Source organism: Hemitrygon akajei, chromosome 8, assembly GCF_048418815.1.
Source record: "Hemitrygon akajei chromosome 8, sHemAka1.3, whole genome shotgun sequence".
NCBI lineage: Eukaryota > Metazoa > Chordata > Chondrichthyes > Myliobatiformes > Dasyatidae > Hemitrygon > Hemitrygon akajei.
In genome coordinates this window covers 75,591,590-75,609,716 of record NC_133131.1, presented here as the reverse complement: position 1 = coordinate 75,609,716, position 18,127 = coordinate 75,591,590, and the positions used below count along the sequence as shown (strand labels likewise).

Sequence of the window (18,127 nt, the reverse complement as noted above, 5' to 3'; positions counted from 1 at the left end):
GCATTGCCAAAACCTACTCACCACACAAGATAATAACTGTGATTACAGGGCCCAGGCAGTTAGAAGTGGATTGAGCCCATAAGCTCAATTTATGGTCACTTGTGGAGGTACAGCGGTTGGCACCGATATTAGAAGTAAACCTCCCAAAAAGATACAATCTCTGTGGCAAGAACATCCTGTTTTCTGGCACCTTATGTTATCAGGTACAAGCTCAATGTGATAGCTGGGACTGTGTAGTTATCATCAAGCCAGAGGCACATTAACAGAATTTGCACAGCATAGCAGGAAGCAAAAATCAACTTTTAATTGCCTTACAAACATATCACACCATGCAAATACAGGAACTTAAAATTTTGAAATAGTGTTGAGCTCACAAAATTAGTTTGAAATGGTAAAGCAATAACAGTCATTAAAAACCTAGTCTCATAGTAAATAAGTGCAGTACTTGCAAGGTTTGTTGAAGCACTAGTTCACAAATAACCAAAAATTCACATTAGATTTAGTGAATTCTTCATTGTTGAACATGGAAATAAGCACTAGGAACAATAATGTAATTTCCAGGCTATATGTCATATGACTAGAATTCCATTAATCAGCAAATGATGTGCCAAAAAGAGTTAACAAATTACAGATGATTGTTGATTTAACTAAATTCTTCCTCTGGCTTGCTCCTTCCTGCCACCACCACAATTAAACAAAGTGAGGCCAAATTTCACAACATACCAACTTTGTGAGGCACTGCAAGCACCCACTCTTCATATAGCAACTTCCCCCTTTCAACTGGAAAATATGCCTGTCAACCAGAAGAACTGCTCCTTTGTGCAAATGTAACTATCTATCAGATTATAGATTGTTCTATGAAAATCCATTGTACTCTTCAGGTGAAAGACTCCAAACTGTTCACAGTTGTCCACATTAGAACCACAAAGAGATAAATTAATCTTATGACATATTGTCATACTGTCCATGAAATACTGTCCTGACACACAACAACATTAATCAGCTGTTAAAGTGCATTTTGAAGAACAAGCTTGCCTGGTATTATTTTGAATACCACTTGCTATCAGGTCACAAGTGATTCACACTTTAAGATTGCTGATGGAAACATTGAAATGTTCAGGGTTGAACTTCACTGGGTGCCTCTGGTAAAATTAGGGGTGGGGAGGATCTTTGTGGTTCAAACAAATTGGGTTTGCACTCAGGATTCTTTTCAGTGTTCCTCAGAGTTTAGAATAAGAGATTACTTTTTTTTGAACAGATATTCTGAAGAGGCTCATGAGATATTTTCACTAGTGAACAAAATAGATACAGAGCAAAAGGACCAGTTATTTAAAACTAAGCTGAATAGCAATTTCTTTAAAATGTAGTGAATCCCCAAATTCTCTGCCAGAGGGAGAAGAAAGCCAGAGTGTAGATAAAATATTTAAGTTGGACAAAACTTGAGTTATGGGGAAAAGGGAGTTAAAGTCAGCACAGATTAAATGGTGGGGCAGGCTTGAGGGGCTCAGTGCCTCACTTTTGTTTAATCTGCTGGTACATTTACAGGGATCCAAACTGGGAAGTCACAATCGGGCAGTTGATAGAATCACCCCAGTTATGGAACAGCTTTTATTGGAAAAAGGCTTTGTAATACAAAGGACTCCCCCTTGACCACGTGGATTTCCTCCAGATGTTCCAGTTTCCTTCCACAGTCTAAAGATGCACCGGTTGGTAGGTTAGTTGGTCATTGCAAATTATCCCATGATTAGGCTTGGATTAAACTGTGGGATTGCTGGGCGCTGTGGCTCAAAGGGCCTTGCTGTATCACAATAAATAAACAGAGATAACCCCCACAGTTGTCACTACTTGACAGGTACAACAGGGACTTCTGTTTATACATAGGATGCAAATAATAGTATTCTGTGACATCTGAAATCTCAAAACTAAAAGGCAAGAATTGGCTAAGAGGAGCAGGTTTGAGATTCTACACTAGAAGGCTGATTCATGACAAGCTCTGTGAATGTCAGTACGAAACAAAATAGACATCATCTGCATCTGGCACAGGAGGGCCAGGGATGGGGACAGGGGCAGTGAGGAGTAAAACTTCTTTAGTATATTGCTGTAAAGTACAGACAACCAAAACTGGTTGTCCAGCTCTTTCTGATCATATAATGCATTTTAATCACATTTCTACTGAGAAAGGACTGCTATCCAAGCACCATTCTCCATGCATTGCCTTAAGCTGCTGACACTGGGAAGACTAAGACAGACATTATAGACAAGCCCAATCCTTACGGAGGATTAAAAAATAGCAAATGGACAGGTACTGTGATAAGATCCTGGTGCAGGGTCTCAGCACAAAATGTTGTCTGTTTATTCCTCTCTGTAGATGCTGCTTGACCTGCAGAGTTCCTCCAGTATTTGTATTTGCTGCTCTGGATTTCAAGCACCTGAGGAATCTCTTGTGTTTATGAGATAGTGTGACAAACTAACCATCAGCCTGTGAGGAATGAGTTCAATAGTATTTAGGGACATCACAAGGTGAAACCCGGATAGCACTCATTCCCTGAGTTCATCCATTCAGCTACAAAACTATCAAAGGAACCAAATCATATCTATATCTGAATGTGCCATGTAAACCCTAATGTTAGTTCATCTTGCAGGCAGCTGCCTTGGCTCTGAGTAAAAATGCTGAGTGGTTCAAGTTCCCTGAAAAGCACAGAACTCCCGTGTAGTACTGAGGAAATGTAAAACGGTTGGAAATTCCACATTTTTCATTAAAACATTAAACAGAGCAGTCTATCTGAACAGGATCCAGTTATATCAGCTGAGAGAAACAATTTATTTTTATCCACCAATGTAGTTTGTGACAACAATGGGATAACAAAAAAACTTTGATCTCAGCGAGGAGAGTGTTGCTCTTGTGTTGCTAGTGAAACATCTTCAACATTTTCAGATTTGCCCAGGGTCTGCAACACCGATCTAATAACAGCAATGAAGCTGCTGAGTAGCCCTTCACTACTATTCTTCTGTTTAACAGTAATTTGTAAACTCGTTCTGCTCGTGTCAATTAACAGTTCTGTTAAAAACACAGATCCAGTCTCATTTCGGGCAAACAGGTAGGCTTTCCAGGGCTGTGCTCCTGCTCGGCTGATTGCCATAGGGTGAATATGAACAATCTGAAAGGCAGCCTGGATGGTATCAGGGCATGGCTCCTTCTGCCAGTCCACAGTCACAACTTTAGCATCTTCCTGGCACGTCTAGTACTCCTCAAACTGCTCTGGTGAAAGCTGGGCACTGCTTTCCAAGCAGACAGATTTAGCATCCACGACCAACTCTTCACTGTGTTCTGGGTTTGAGTCTTTACAGGAAGATAAAACAGAATTAGTAAGTTAACATTGAGTATTTCACTGGATAGGAATGCACTTCTTTCCTGAAGGGAGCCCTTGCCAAAATGTCAAAAGATCCATGAGACCTCAGTACCTTAAAATAAAGACTCAGTATGTGTGAACCTCCACAGCATTTGTCAGTACAGAGTACAACAGGAGGAGTGTTGCAGCCAGCTAACACCCTATCTATACACAGCGCTTTTCAACAATTGGCATTGTATAATTGATATGCAAATTCATTCTCTTCCTCAAGGTACAATCCCAATTGAAATCACTACACAGAGAACAGGCTGTCAAATCCGGAACCATAACATTTACACAACCTACCTCGATATATACGTAAACACAATGCATAGAGCAGTCTGTACATGATGCTTTTAACGCATTTCTACAACCTGTCCTGCCATGCAGCATCCTCCCTGCCTGAGTATGCCTAGTTATGGCTGGACAAGGAGGAAAACTTTTCAGCTTACACTGTGGAGAACATTTTAGTTGACTTGAATTATGAATTGAAATAACAAATATAGGCGATTTAAAAAAAAATGGTGGTGATAGGAAATTTTCAGGATCAGCAGCCCAGGATCGATAAGATACACCCAAAAGTATTCAGGAAGCAAATTCTTTGTTGTCCAAAGCAATTAGATATTTGACCATACAATATCCATGCACTCGTTTACTTATCGCGACAGTGAAATCAGTGCTAAACTCTTTAAATTTCATGAGTTGCAAGAAAGTGAATAAAACTAAAATTACTTCATTTTTGTGATAGTAATAGATGAAAAAAGATATTTACTTTCCTCACCACAGGGGAACTGTTTCGATTTTCTTCCTGTCTTAGTCAAATCGGGTAATGCAATCTATTCATCCAGTGTAATCTGCTCTAAGCTCTCCAGAGTTTGAAGATATTTATGATATCTTCAAAGTATCTTTAAAAGATATTTTTTGTTGCTGAGTTGCCATTGACTCATGGTGACCCTATGGATAGCGTAGTTGTCAAGATACAGAAGTAGATTGCTAGGGTTTTCTTCCGCACTAACTCTGCTGCTGCCCAGATTGCGAGCCAGACAGATTTGAATTTGGGAACATCTGCCTCGGAGTCTAGTACTGATGCCGCTACACCACGAACCGGTGGATAATCCCTCCTGAAAAATATCTTACAAGACTGGAGTGGTTGAAACAGATTGCATGGGACGACTAAAATCATTGCCCAAGGGATTAGGACTGAAAAACCAAAACCTTTGTAGGAGGGAGCTTCAAAATGTGGAATCACAATGGGCAGTGGCGCTGCCACCAGTGATGGTATCAGCATTAGATCAATATCTGAAAGAGACAGTAGAACGAATACTCACACACACGATCCATGTTATAGTAAGGGCAGAGAATCATCAAACATTAAATTACTGGGATTGAAGCAACAATGTTTACCTTTTTCAGAGGTTATTTCTGGCATCCGTAAATTTCCAAAAGAGTTTGCCTTCTGTGCCATTATATTATTCCAGTGTTCCCAACCATAGAATGGTACCAATGTGTTAAAGTCTTTTGCCCAGGCATTGATTGGCTCATTGGCTTGGCTACTGATTACACCCAAGGATGGATCTGATCTTGGCCCACAAACTATTTTCTCGACCTCTTCAACACCTTGCTGAAGTAACCGATAGTACAAGAACCCACGATAACACACAACCATATCGAGTTCTTCTTCTGCCAATAATCAGAAAGAAAATTGGTTAGTGATCTGGTTAATCTTAAACCTATTAGCCCTCACATTTGACGAGTGGCTTGTGCCGAAACAGCTGACCCAAGGTATAAAGACAGAACTTGCATATTTAAAAATCTGATATGTGTGGATAGACTATGATACCATGGATTTCCCACCACCTGCGGATGACATAGTCTGTCAGCTAAACCTACTCTTACACTGAGCAAGTCTCCCATTGTGAACTTACTGTATGAAGCACAAGGCCTTATGAAAAAATATCCAATTAAGTGATGAGGCCTGAATAATTGCCACTCATAAATCCTGTGTACTCACAAATAATTCTCTCAATCATCTTGCAAAGCTGACTATACTCACCCCTCAGACCACACAAGAAATGTGAAGAACAGTCACTGACATCAAGCATTCACAAAATCCTGTGCAGGAGTCAGCAAAGTTTCACCCCACTTGCTCCACAAACTCTAGAGCAACCCTTCCATCAGTGTGATCCATACCAATAACATGATGCAGCAGTCTGCCCAAGATGTCTTGACATTCAGTTGGCCGGGGCACAAACAGGCGCACCATGGCTGTCAGCAACTCCAGCTTCACGGCTGCAGAGGTCTCCATTTTCACATTATCCACAAACTCCTCCAATACATATGGAGCATTGGACACGTGCTCACCGTGCATACCAAGCAGCCAGATTAGAGCCTGCTTCCCCTAGTTATTTTGGCAGGGTAAGGGGGATAAGAGGGAAAGCAGGTGAGTTCATTAGGTTAATGTTAATTTTTAATCGTGCTCATCTTCACCAGCCAAGTAACTGTAGATCATTGGCTGTCAGCTACCGACAATAAAAGGCCTGTCTGTCATCAAAGTGACGAAGAGCTGGGAAAATTATTGCTGACTCCAACCATCGTAGCAGTCTCCTATTCAGAGTACATACATGTCACCATATACAATCCCCAGTTTCATTTTCTTACGGCATACTCAATGGATCCATAATAGAATAATAACTATAACAGAATCAATTAAAAACTGCAATAATTGGACATTCAACCAGTGTGCAAAGACAACAATCTATGGAAATACAAAAAGAAATAATAATAAATAAATATTGAGAACCTGAGATGAAGAGTCCTTGAAAGCGAGTCCATTAGTTGTGGGAATATTTTAATGATGGGTTAAGTGAAGTTATCCCCTCTCGTTCAAGAGCCTGATGGTGGTGGAAGGGTGGATAATTATTGTTCCTGAGCCTGATGGTGCGAGTCCTGAGGCTCCTGTACCTCCTACCTATGGCAACATTGAGAAGAGAGCATGCCCTGGGTGGTGGGGCTTCTTGATGATGGATGCTGCTTTCCTGCAACAGCAGTCCATGTAGATATGCTCAATGGGAGGGAGAGCTTTATCCGTGATGGAGTGGACTGTATCCACTACTTTTTAATAGGATTTTCCATCCAAGGGCATTGGCGCTTACATACTAGGCTGTGATGCAGCCAGTCAATATATTTTCAACTTTGAAATGGTCTTTCCTGCTCCCCTTGTTCTGTTGACAATTATTGAGTCTGTTCATATGTTCACATTTAAAGTTTGATTCTTGGCATTTGTGCATGTTACCGTTCTGCTAATTGTTGATATCCCATGACTGCCTGCATTATTGCCTTGTAAATTGTTGGTTGATATTGTGTTGTCTGTTATCATATTGTCCCTTGTTTTCTGCAGAGACAGAATTCTGGCATGCTTTGCATACTAGCGATAAAATGATCCTGAACTTCAAACACATCTGCTGTGAAAGGGTTGTCAGGCTATTCGACCAGGGGGATATTAAAATGTGCCCCACCTCAACACTATCAAATACTTACAGAATCTACTAATGGACAGTGAATGTCATAGAAAACAGAAGTTCTCAACTTTCCCACCCATTCTGCTCTCATCCGTTCCACCTTGATCTGAGAACAACAAACAAAGAAACAGGTCGGCTGACGTTTACAGGGTTCCTTGTGAATGCGGAATGGTGTACATTGGCCAGATGGGACGCACGGTGGAAACCTACATCAAGGAGCACAGGACATGTATTTGTTTGGGTTACCCGAAGAAATTGGGGGTAGCAGAACACTGCATTTGCAATGGCCATAGGATTCACTTCAACGGCACAAAATTAAAGTGTCATGCCAATGGCTTCTGTGACCGCCCAGTTAAAAAAGCCATTGAAATAAAACTAGAGGAAAAGAATTTTAACGAAGTTCCAAGTAAGAACTGGAATCCGATTGTAAACAAGCTGGGACAGCAGAAACCTGATTGGACAAGGACTAACCAATCAGGAAGGCCGACTAAGGGTGTATAAATAACACAGGACTAGCCATCCCCAGGCATTATCCCTGAAGAAGATGGCAGAGTTTGTCATCAAGACGTCAGTAAGAATTGATGCTTGTACCCATCTGGAAGCCCGAGAAGAGTTTATTCATAAACATAATGCAATTACTTGTCTGGAATCAACCAAGAGGTTGAAACTGGTCATCTCAGGTCTGCATGGCTCAGTACCATGAATTAAGGTTAACACAGGCCATCTTATTGAATATGGCTACTTCATCCCCACCAACCTACCTCACCCTCTTTGATGTATTCCTCACATCCTGGTAGTGCTTCACACAGAGTCACTGTACAAGGGGTGCACAGCCATATCAGGTCACAAAATGTCTGAATGACAGTTAAAAGCAGAGGGGAAGTTAGTGTGATGCTTGAAACCCTGAGCAAATGCTGAAAGCTGGCACCATGACGTACCTGCGGTAATGTGTTCCTGCTTCAAGCCCAGCAGCTCCTTCAAGATAACCACACACTTTTCATTGTAGGTCCGTGCAATTTGTCCTGGGGAAATACAGCACAATTAAAGAACAAGTAAGGCACAGTTCATACCTTAAGTTGCACTTTCAAGAGTAGATACTCTGACATATTACTCCAATGGCATGATAACATAGTGGTGAGCACGTGTTACAGTACCAACGACCCAGGTTCAATTCCCACTGCTGTTGGTAAGGAGTTTGTACATTCCCCCTGTGACTGCATGGATTTCCTCCCACAGTGTAAAGACGTACCGGCTGGTAGGTTAATTGGTCATTGTAAATTGTCCTGTGATTAGGCCAGGGTTATGTCAGAGGTTTCTGGGTGGTGTGGCTCGAAGGGGCAGAAGGACCCGCTCCACACTGTATCTCAATAAATAAAATAGAACACAAATTATAACACAAAATACCATATTTTCTTCAGTCAGCAGAATAAAAGCTAAAATATACCTACTCTTTATCAATGCTTCAGCTAGTTCCAACAGTAAACAGCTCAACTATACAGGCATGGAAAGTTTAAACTTCCAACTCAAGACTGTCTCTGGGGATCTCTAGAAAAATCATCAATGAGTATCCACCAACCAGTGTAGGTTGTGTTTTTTTTTTAAAAGGAAGAGTTTGACAGTGTAAGCTTGCATCCACTAGTATTCAAAGAAGATAGCAACCAGATTGCCAACAAGATCCCATGGAATCGTGGTGAGGTGAATGCAATGAAGATGCTTTCTCTCATCGGATAATCTTAAGTCAGGGACCCTGCTCCCATTATTTAAAAAAAAAAATTGATGACACCCCTTTGAGACTAAGATTTTACTCTTAAAATTGTGAGTCTTTGGAACTTTCTCAAAGATTGGCAGAGTAAGTCCAATATCTGCTATGGTTGACTAAGCTGGGGGAAGCAGAGTTTGAATATCTTTAAGGTGGTGATAATTTGATTTGTGACAAGGTTGAAGATTTCTAGGGCTTGTCAAAAATGCAGTTGAGCCTCCAATCAGATCAGCCATTACCTTACTGACAGGCAAGGCAAGCTCAGAGGACTTGGTGGCCGACTCATTTTTTGGAATGTAAACATGAGCAGAGCTTCCAACTCAGCGTCCACCATTGTACTCAGCACCGTAAGCTGAGTTAACAACGGTAGGATGAATGATCAGGGTCAGGAGGAATGCTTCTGTTGTTTTTTACTTCCTATTGGGATTCATGCAAGTTGTGCATCCTACCTGGACCAATCACTCTCACAGTTACCATCTTTACATGGTGAGAAAAGCACAACACAGGGAGAAACTAAAGAAATTGGACATGGCCAACAACTTCCTGCAGTGAAGAGATGTAACACAGAGCTTCGCAGAATGGTGAGCAGTTTAATGACAGGGACGTAAGGCTGGACAGGGGCGATTTATTGAAAAGTGCAGGGGTTTCCAACCTGGGGTTCATTGACAACTTGCTTAGTGGAATTGGTCCATGGCATGAGAAAGGTTGGGAAGCTCTGGGATATGCCATGTCCAGGTCTGACTGTGCAAGAGAGCAAGACAACCAAACAGCAGTAGTGTTGGAGTTGCCAGGAAAGAATGGAGAGGACTGGGTCTGACAACCTAAACACGAGACTTAGTCTCAAACTAATTAAAGTTTATAAATAGCAGCCGAGAAAAACAATTTCAATGTATTGGAATAGGACAGGGTTCATACTGACGAGGTAATTAGTGAACCATTGTCAAGAAATATTTTATAATGCTTAACAAATACAAGAAATCCCAGATACAGTAGCAGAAATAGCACCTGGAATAATTTAATAAATAATTGGGTGCAGCAATAAGCAGAAGCGTAAATTCTTTCTCAGCTGGTAACTGGTGTGCCATGGCATTGTAGTGGTTAGTACAATCACTTTACAGTCCGGTGATCGTTGAGGAGTTTGAATGTTCTCCCAGTGACCTCTCGGGTTGCCTCTGGATTCTCTGGCTTCCTTCCACAATCCAAAAACGTACAGTTCAGGTCAGGAAGTTGAAAACTGTGGGTGCGCTCTGTTGGCGTCCCCACTCATGGACTATCTCCAGCACAATCCTCACTGATTTAATGCAAATGACTTATTTCACTGTACGTTTTGATCTACCTGTGACAAGTAAAGCCAATCCTTATCTCTATCTTTCTCAGCTGTAATTTTCTTTATGATGCTGCAGCTTCCCCCAGAACAAAGGCAAATCAAGTTCAAGTTGAAATTTAATTGTCATTCAAGCATACACAAATACTATGAATACAGCCAAACAAAACAGCATTACTCCTGGGCTGGGAGACAACACACAGTACCAACAGTCATACACAGCACAAGGCACATATGATCACACAAAAAAATATAGTCCACGTCCCCGAGTCAATGAATGTTGCAGCAGTCTGCAGTTGAGCACAATACAGCCTGTGTTCTACTGAGTGAACACCAGAGGGCAGCACCGATGCTGCCAGCACAGACACTGAACTATACAGTCTCCAGCAAACTCATGGTGCACACCGACTTCGACGCCTCTCTCCTGGATTGCTACAAACAGGTGACACTGTGGCTTGTCCTGTAGTCCTTGCTATGACCAAGGCCACACAGCTCCCTCACCGTCCACCAATAAACCAGTGAACCGGACTTGCAGCATTCCATATTATCGATGTCCAACAGGGTCTTACAATCACAAGAAAAGTAACCAAGATGATCACTTGCTATTAGACTGCACACCTATTTCATGTACTGATGCCGACAAGCAACTCACTGATGGGGTAGAACTGCAGTGCTTTTAAGTTCTTAATATCCAAGGTGTTACAACCAGGCAAAAATACATTTAAGAGACAAAAACACCTTTAAGTTGGCCCCTAGAAACCACTGCATCTCACAGGAACTTTAATTAAGTGAAGCAATAAATGAACAAAGCATTAGAAAGCAAATAAAAAGCAGATGCTGGACATTTAAAATAAAAGCAGAAAGTGCAAGAAGCAGGGGTCCCAGTCTGGGTCCACAGACCTTCAGTTAACAGCAGGAACTCCTGTGCTGGATAGAAAAATTTTGATGAAATGTTTCCAACTTGAAGCATCAACTACTTTGCTCTCCAGATGCTGCCTAAAGCTGAAAATACTTGGTTTTCTCCAATATAAAGCATTTTCCTGTATACAATACAATTTGGAGACCTCTTTAATCAAATAAACAAGGAAGTGAAGTTCACAATTTACTAAATTGACTGATGTACAAGGACTGGAAGGACAACATCCTGTGGGTAACCTGATGAGAAGAGTACAAACAGCTCAACAGCGCCACCAGCTGGACTCTTGCAGTATACACTGAAATTAGTAACTAGGCGACCACAGAAAATGGAAGTTTGTGAACGCAAGACTTCTCTGGCAATTGACAAAACCTCGAGCAAAACAAGAGCACAAATATCATATGAATTCACTGGGTGCAATGAAACACTGCTTGTGATCCAGTCCCACAAATAATGGGTGTACTCTCAGCAGAGTTATCTGTATTCCCTATCCATATGAAGTTTCTGAGAAGAATTTAGGGCCAGCGCATCTGCTAAAGGAGGGGGTGAACCAGCCTCTCCTGGAATTAGCGAGGAAACCCAACTTTCTCCACCGTGTCTACTGTAGAGTAGTAGGAACATATCCCCCCCCAAAAGATGTAGCATTGCCAGAGATAAACACAATATTATTTTTGCCATCTCTGTATAAATTAGTCATAATTAGAATACTTAATAGGCAAATACCTAATTGGGTCTGAAGGATAGCAGAGCTAATTTGAAATATGTGAACATGCAAAATAGTCTAATTTTTTCACCTATGTTTAAAATGGCCATCTGGGCCAGCTCTACAGAAACATCAGTGCAGTAGGTCTGAAACTCTTCCAGTATCTGCTGGACATTCTCATCATTTACCAGATCCCGCAAGATCTCCATCTTCTAATATTTGATGTAATTTGGTTCGGAGTACGTGGAATAGAATTTCTTGTAGTGACCACTGAAGTGCCCGGGTAAGCTGCGGAGGATCTCCCATGCATGACACAGGCTGAGGAAACACAGCTCGTGGCACTCAGAGGTGCAAATAGTCAACAATGGCCCTTTGATCCTTTCTAGAACATCCATCTGTACGTTGGGAAAGTCTTCAGCAAGGAGAAGGAAAAGTTTGGTGGTTGCCATGACAACATTGGGCAGGCTGCTCTTGAGAAAACCATCAAGCACATTCAGAATAGCAAATACTTCATCTTCAGTTCAGGGCTTATAGCGAATTAGGAATGTCAGCACTGCACTCTGACCCCAGTGATCCAAGTCTTTCATTCTAAAGAAAAAAAGAGTGGCTTATTTAATTGCTTTATTCCTGTTTCTGTTCTTCCCACAATTCTGAATGTTACTGGCACCTTAAGACCAGTCTCTTCAGGCTGATGTGGCTTGTCAGCTGTGGCAGCTCTCGAGGACAGAGAATCCCTGATCTCAAACCTCTGCTGCTTTCTGGCTACACCCACTCATGGGGAAGGCTTTGGAAGTAAACCCAGATGGAAAAGGCCGAAGCTGGAGTCCTAAGGCAGACCCACCATGAGTCCAACACTGACTGGTAGCTCCTGCAACACCACTGGTGCCAAACTGTATGGCTCTCTGCTGTTCCTCTGGGTTCATCAGCTGAGTGAAGAGGGAAGCATGCTCCATGGACAACACCTTGATCTCCCTTTCGCACTGTCCTGGCATGTAATATCATGCAGAGAGCTGGGATAGGACATCCATGGTCAACCCTCCCACCCCCTGATCAACAGAGGGCCTCAATGCCAAGAAACAACCCCATCTGGTCAAAAGTAGTTTCCACTCTTTACCAGGAAGGGGCGCTCTTTCATTGCTAATGAATAACAAGTCTGAATGACCATTTGACAGCAAAAAATATTGTTTGATTGGGCATAATGTGTCAGATTAAGGAAAGGTCAATATTGACGATGAAGCAGAAATTAACCTCACAAAACTGAATTGAATTGTGAGAAGTGTTCACAGAAACCATTAGTTGGATACATGATCTATACATACAATTACAGACTGATTTCTGTGCATGTAACGAAGCGACCCTGACTAAAGAGAGCTTAAAACTAACCATCATCATTCTGTGCCGTGTCGTATGACGTGGGTGATCATGGTCTTCCTATAACCGTGATTATTCTTAGCAAATTCTTCTACAGAAGTGGTTTGCCATTGCCTTCTGGCCAGTGTCTTTACAAGACGGGTGACCCCAGATATTATGAATCTGTATGAACAGTACGTGAGACAAGCTTTTCACTCTACCTTGATAGATGTGACAACAATAAATCAATACTTTCTTTACACAAGTTAATAAAACTTTCTGACATTCTGCAGTGGAAACAACTGAGAACAAAATAAATGGCTATAAATGTTATTTGTGGAAACTTCCAGAAGACACAGGTTCCACATTACAAGTTTAGAAATAAGAGCCCCTGGAAGTGATTACAATCTACCAAGGATTGGTCAAAAAAAATTCAAAGTGGACTGATAATATTTTCAATATGTAATTCCCTTAAGCATTCTGAAATTAAAGAAGAACATGTATAGGGTCTGTCAGTGTGATCTAGCAGACTGCCAGAAAACATCTGGGGGTTGAAGGGTCTTCTACTCCCTCACGTTAATATAGTAGCTATAAAACTTGGCACAAATGAAGACTCATATTTCTAACCACTGATGAGTAACCATAGAACTGCTCATAGGTAAACCTGGGACCCCCACCATCCAGGTCATGCTCTCTTCTCACTGCTGCCATCAGGAAGGTGGTACAGGAGCCTCAGGACTCACACCACCAGGTTCAGCAACAGTTATTACCCCTCAGCCATCAGGCTCTTGAACCAGAGGGGATAACTTCTCTTGCCCCCTCACTGAAATGTTCCCACAACCTATGACCTCACTTTCAAGGACTCTTCGCCTCATGTTCTTGATATTTATAGATTGCTTGCTTATCTGTTTGATTGTTTGTATTTTGCACTGATGGAACATCATTGATTCTCTTATGGTTACTATTCTATTCACTGTGCCTGTAAAAGAATGAATCTCAAGGTTGTACATGGGGACATACACATACTTTAATAATAAATTTACTTTGAACACATCAATATATGCACATATGGATCACAATGAAAGACGCTTACTATTAGTGACAGTTCCAGCTAAATTGTCTCCAGTCATCCTCTACCACCTTTTCAACTCTGGACCCTGACCATTCACCGAAGGGTCCGTGGACCCCAGTTTGGGAACCCCTGCTCTATCCAAACGTTCAGAAAATCCCAGTGGTTTATTATGTGACTCCTCTGGGTTCCATTTCCCATCTTCTCTTTAAACTTACGCAGTTAACTGCAAAATTGTTTGTAATATGGAGTAACAATCAAAAAACCCAAATTAAAACTACATTGGAGAATTAATATGAATAACAGTCAATAGTCTGGCATATCTGTCAGTTCAGCATCAAAGTTCTCAATATACCAGAATAATGTATTTTAACTAAAAAGGCAACAAGACAGTCATCAATAAGAATCATGTTGTAAATCAATGAAATAATATTTTTGTATTTACCAACTTTTGTGTCTCCCTGAAAATTCTGCATTTTAGCACAACCCAGGACCGCTGCCCGTCTGACATAGGATGCCTTGTCTCTCAATCCATTTAGCACAGGCTGCTGAATATATTCACTTATGCCAGGCATTCTAAACAAAACACAGTTTAATTTATCAGCACAGATCCAGTGAAGACATCACTTATCCAAATGTGAACGAATGACAAACAGAACAGGTTGTAGCACCTTTCAGATTGTTCAACAGAATCCACGAATTTAACAAGTCGGTAGTGTTGTCAACAGTTACCAGCTCGATACCTGGGTTTCCCATTTCACCACAGCTGCAATGAGCATGGTGCCACCATCAATTCCTACCTCAAACTTCACAAGGTCAGACACTGCTCTGCTAAATTTCTTCACCTATCTCAAAGCCAGTTTTCCTGCTTCCTGTGTGACAAAATGTCAACACTCACCCTGCCAGCCCTCTTCAGGGCCATTGGAGCTCAAATCCTTCCCATCCAGCAATGGCAACATCATCAAACTGACTGAGCAACCAATCACAGCTGAAGAATTCGGAGAGCAAATACGGGGGGGGGGGGGGGGGGGGGGGGAGGAATTGAAGGAAATTAGAGAGCAGGGTCTACTCTAAAACCACATAGGTACCCAGGTAGCTTTCACTTTCACAGTGTAATGATGATAAACACTTATGATTTTGAACATCACTGCATCATGAACTACAAGATTGCTGCGAAAATTAAAACCAGTGCGTAATTATTTATATTGCTTTATTACCTTGACAGAAGGTTTGAAAAAGTTTCACTTTACACCTTAAAACTGTAAAATTAAAATATTGCTGTTCTTTGGAAACCTGCAGATTGTTTATAAATACTGTAAGTGATTAGAAACAATTCTCACTGCTCAGTAAATACTGCTATGAGGAATAAACAAGGGAAGGGGAAAAGACAAATTCCATTCTGAGATATCCGCCATTCTTAGATTGAAACAATACGTATGAATGAACACATGGTCACAAAAATTCTACACAGAATCTAATTTGACATCACTCAATGTACAAAAATGATTGTGGGAGAGAAAAACCATGCCACCTTGATATAAGGGAGTTAAAGTTTAGGAAAACTGGCATGGATCAATAGAATGAATTAATACATGAAATGGAAAACATTGTCATCCATCATTGTCCTGACAAAGGGTCTCGGCCCGAAACGTTGACTGCTCGTTTACATGGATGCTGCCGGACCTGCTGAGTTCCTCCAGCGTGTTGTACGTGTTACCTTCTGTTTCTACTTCTCATGCCCACACCATCTTACCCTGAATCCCCGGAACGAGAAGCTCGACGTCCACACTTGCACAAAAGCGGGACGGGTAAGGGACAAACCTGAGACTACACATGCTCCTCAGGGCAAGTCCCCTGACCATAGGGTTGGGATCAGTGCTGTCCTTCCGCAGTGTGTTGATGGCCAGCAGTGCCAGGTTGGGCTTCAGAGCAGCGTACGTACACATGTACAAATAGACCAGCTTCTTCTGGACGATATCCACGGTGGCGCTGGCCTTCACCATCTCCATGAAGAGAGCGGACACGTCCAGCCCCTGGGTCATGTAGCGGATCACCCGCAGCACCAGGTTCCGGTACCTCAGCTTGTCCGCCTGGACGGCGGGGTTGGACAGGGCTCGCCGGAGCTCCTTCACCGTCTCCTCCGAGCCGTAGTACGGCATGGCGGCGGCCGGGAGCTGCCGTCCCCACCTCAGACCCGCAGCGGCGGACTCCAGCTGACAGACGACCGAGTCTCGGTGGGCCCACGCCCCGCGCAAATCCCCACACTCTCATTGGTCGCCGGGGCCAATGAAGCTGACTGTGATTGGTTCCGCTGATCAAACGACTAGAAACACCAACGGGCAAGAGATTACTTCTCTTGTCGTTCCTGCACGTCTCTGCCCCTGGTGGCCACCGACGGGAAACGCTGGGGTAGGAATGCCGCGTCCCTCATCAGGGACCTCCACCGCTCTGATCACGCTCGCTTCTCACTGCTCATCAGGGAGGAGGTAGGAATCACACCACCAGGTTGAGGAACAGTTATTACCCCCAACCATCAAGCTCTTGAACTGGGGTTAACTACACCCACTTGCCCATCCGTTGAGATGTTCCCAGAACCAATGATCTCACTTTAAGTACTCTATATCTTGTTATTTCGTGTTCTTATTATTTATTGCTATGTACTTATATTTGCATTTTCACAGTTATAAATACTATTCTATAGATTTGGTGAGTATGCCCACAGGAATACAAATCTCAGGGTTGTTTGTGGTGATGTATGCATTCTGATAATAAAGTTTACTTTGAACTTTGAACAATCAACATTTCGGGTCAAATTGCTTCATCTGGAGCAGGGGTTTTTAACCTTTTTTTATGCTGTAGACCAATACCATCAAGCAAGTCTTCTTTGAATTGTGGTGAGTAACGTTGCCAAAGCAATGCACACCTTTCCCAGGGATGGAGAAGTGCTGCTCTGGCATCTTCTGGATGTGCTGGTTTTGCTGAACAGTGTATGGCAAGCTGCTCGATCTGCTGAACTACCCAAGGCCAACAGACAAAGCTTCAAGCCAATGCTTTCATTTTGACTATGCCTAGATGGCCAGCATGTAGCTCCTCCAACATTCATCCTGGTGCTGGTAAAAAAGGGGGGAATGGAATTTCTACTGCATATTTCAGCCATTTTGGTGTTGCCATATACAGTACAAGATGTCACACTGGGAGCATCAGATACAGTAGATACACAACAGACTCACAGATGAAGGGTCTCGATTCGAAACCTCGACTACCTATTCATTTCCAGGGAGCAAGCGTTTGGCACGGACTAGAAGGGCCGAGGTGGCCTGTTTCCGTGCTGTAATTGTTATGTGGCTATATGGTTATATGCTGCCTGACCTCCTGAGTTCCTTCAGCATTTTAAATGTGTAGTTTTGCTCTCTCAGTTCTTTCATGTGCCAATAGCACCAAATCAGTCCTGAATTGTTGATGATTTGTAATTTTATAACAATGATGGATGACGATGTTTTCCATTTCATGTAGTTATCAGCTCCAGTGATCAATCCCAATTTTGCTAAATTTTAACTGTAGTCTCATTAGACAAGTCTCCCTTATATCATGGTGGCATGGTTTTTCTCTCCCACAGTCATTTTGCACATTCAGTGATGTCGAATTAGATTCTGGGTAGAATTTTTGTGACCATGCGTTCATTCATATTGTTTCAATCTCAGAATGACAGATATCTCAGAATGGAATTTGTCTTTTCCCCTTCCCCCATTTATTCCTCATAGCAGTATTTACTGAGCAGTGAGTATTGTTTCTAATCACTTACAGTATTTATAAACAATCTGCAGGTTTCCAAAGAACAGCAATATTTTAATTTTACAGTTTTAAGCAGTAAAATTGTCAAACATTTTCAAACCCTCTGTCAAGGTAATGATAAATGCAATATAAATAATTAGTCTGGTTTTAATGTTTGGCAGCAATCTTGTAGTTCATGATGCAGTGATGTTCAAAATCATAAGTTGTATTGTTATACTGTGAAAGTGAGAGCAACCTGGGTACCTATGTGGTTTAAGAGTAGTCCCTATTGTCATTAATAAGGGTCTTCCTGCCATAATTTCAGGAT

At 42.0% G+C, this 18,127-nt stretch overlaps 1 pseudogene; it reads right to left on the bottom strand.

The window, feature by feature from the left end:
* Positions 1 to 281: 281 nt before the first annotated feature.
* Positions 282 to 16,271, bottom strand: LOC140731999 (AP-4 complex subunit beta-1-like; annotated as a pseudogene).
* Between the last annotated feature and the right edge of the window lie 1,856 nt (positions 16,272 to 18,127).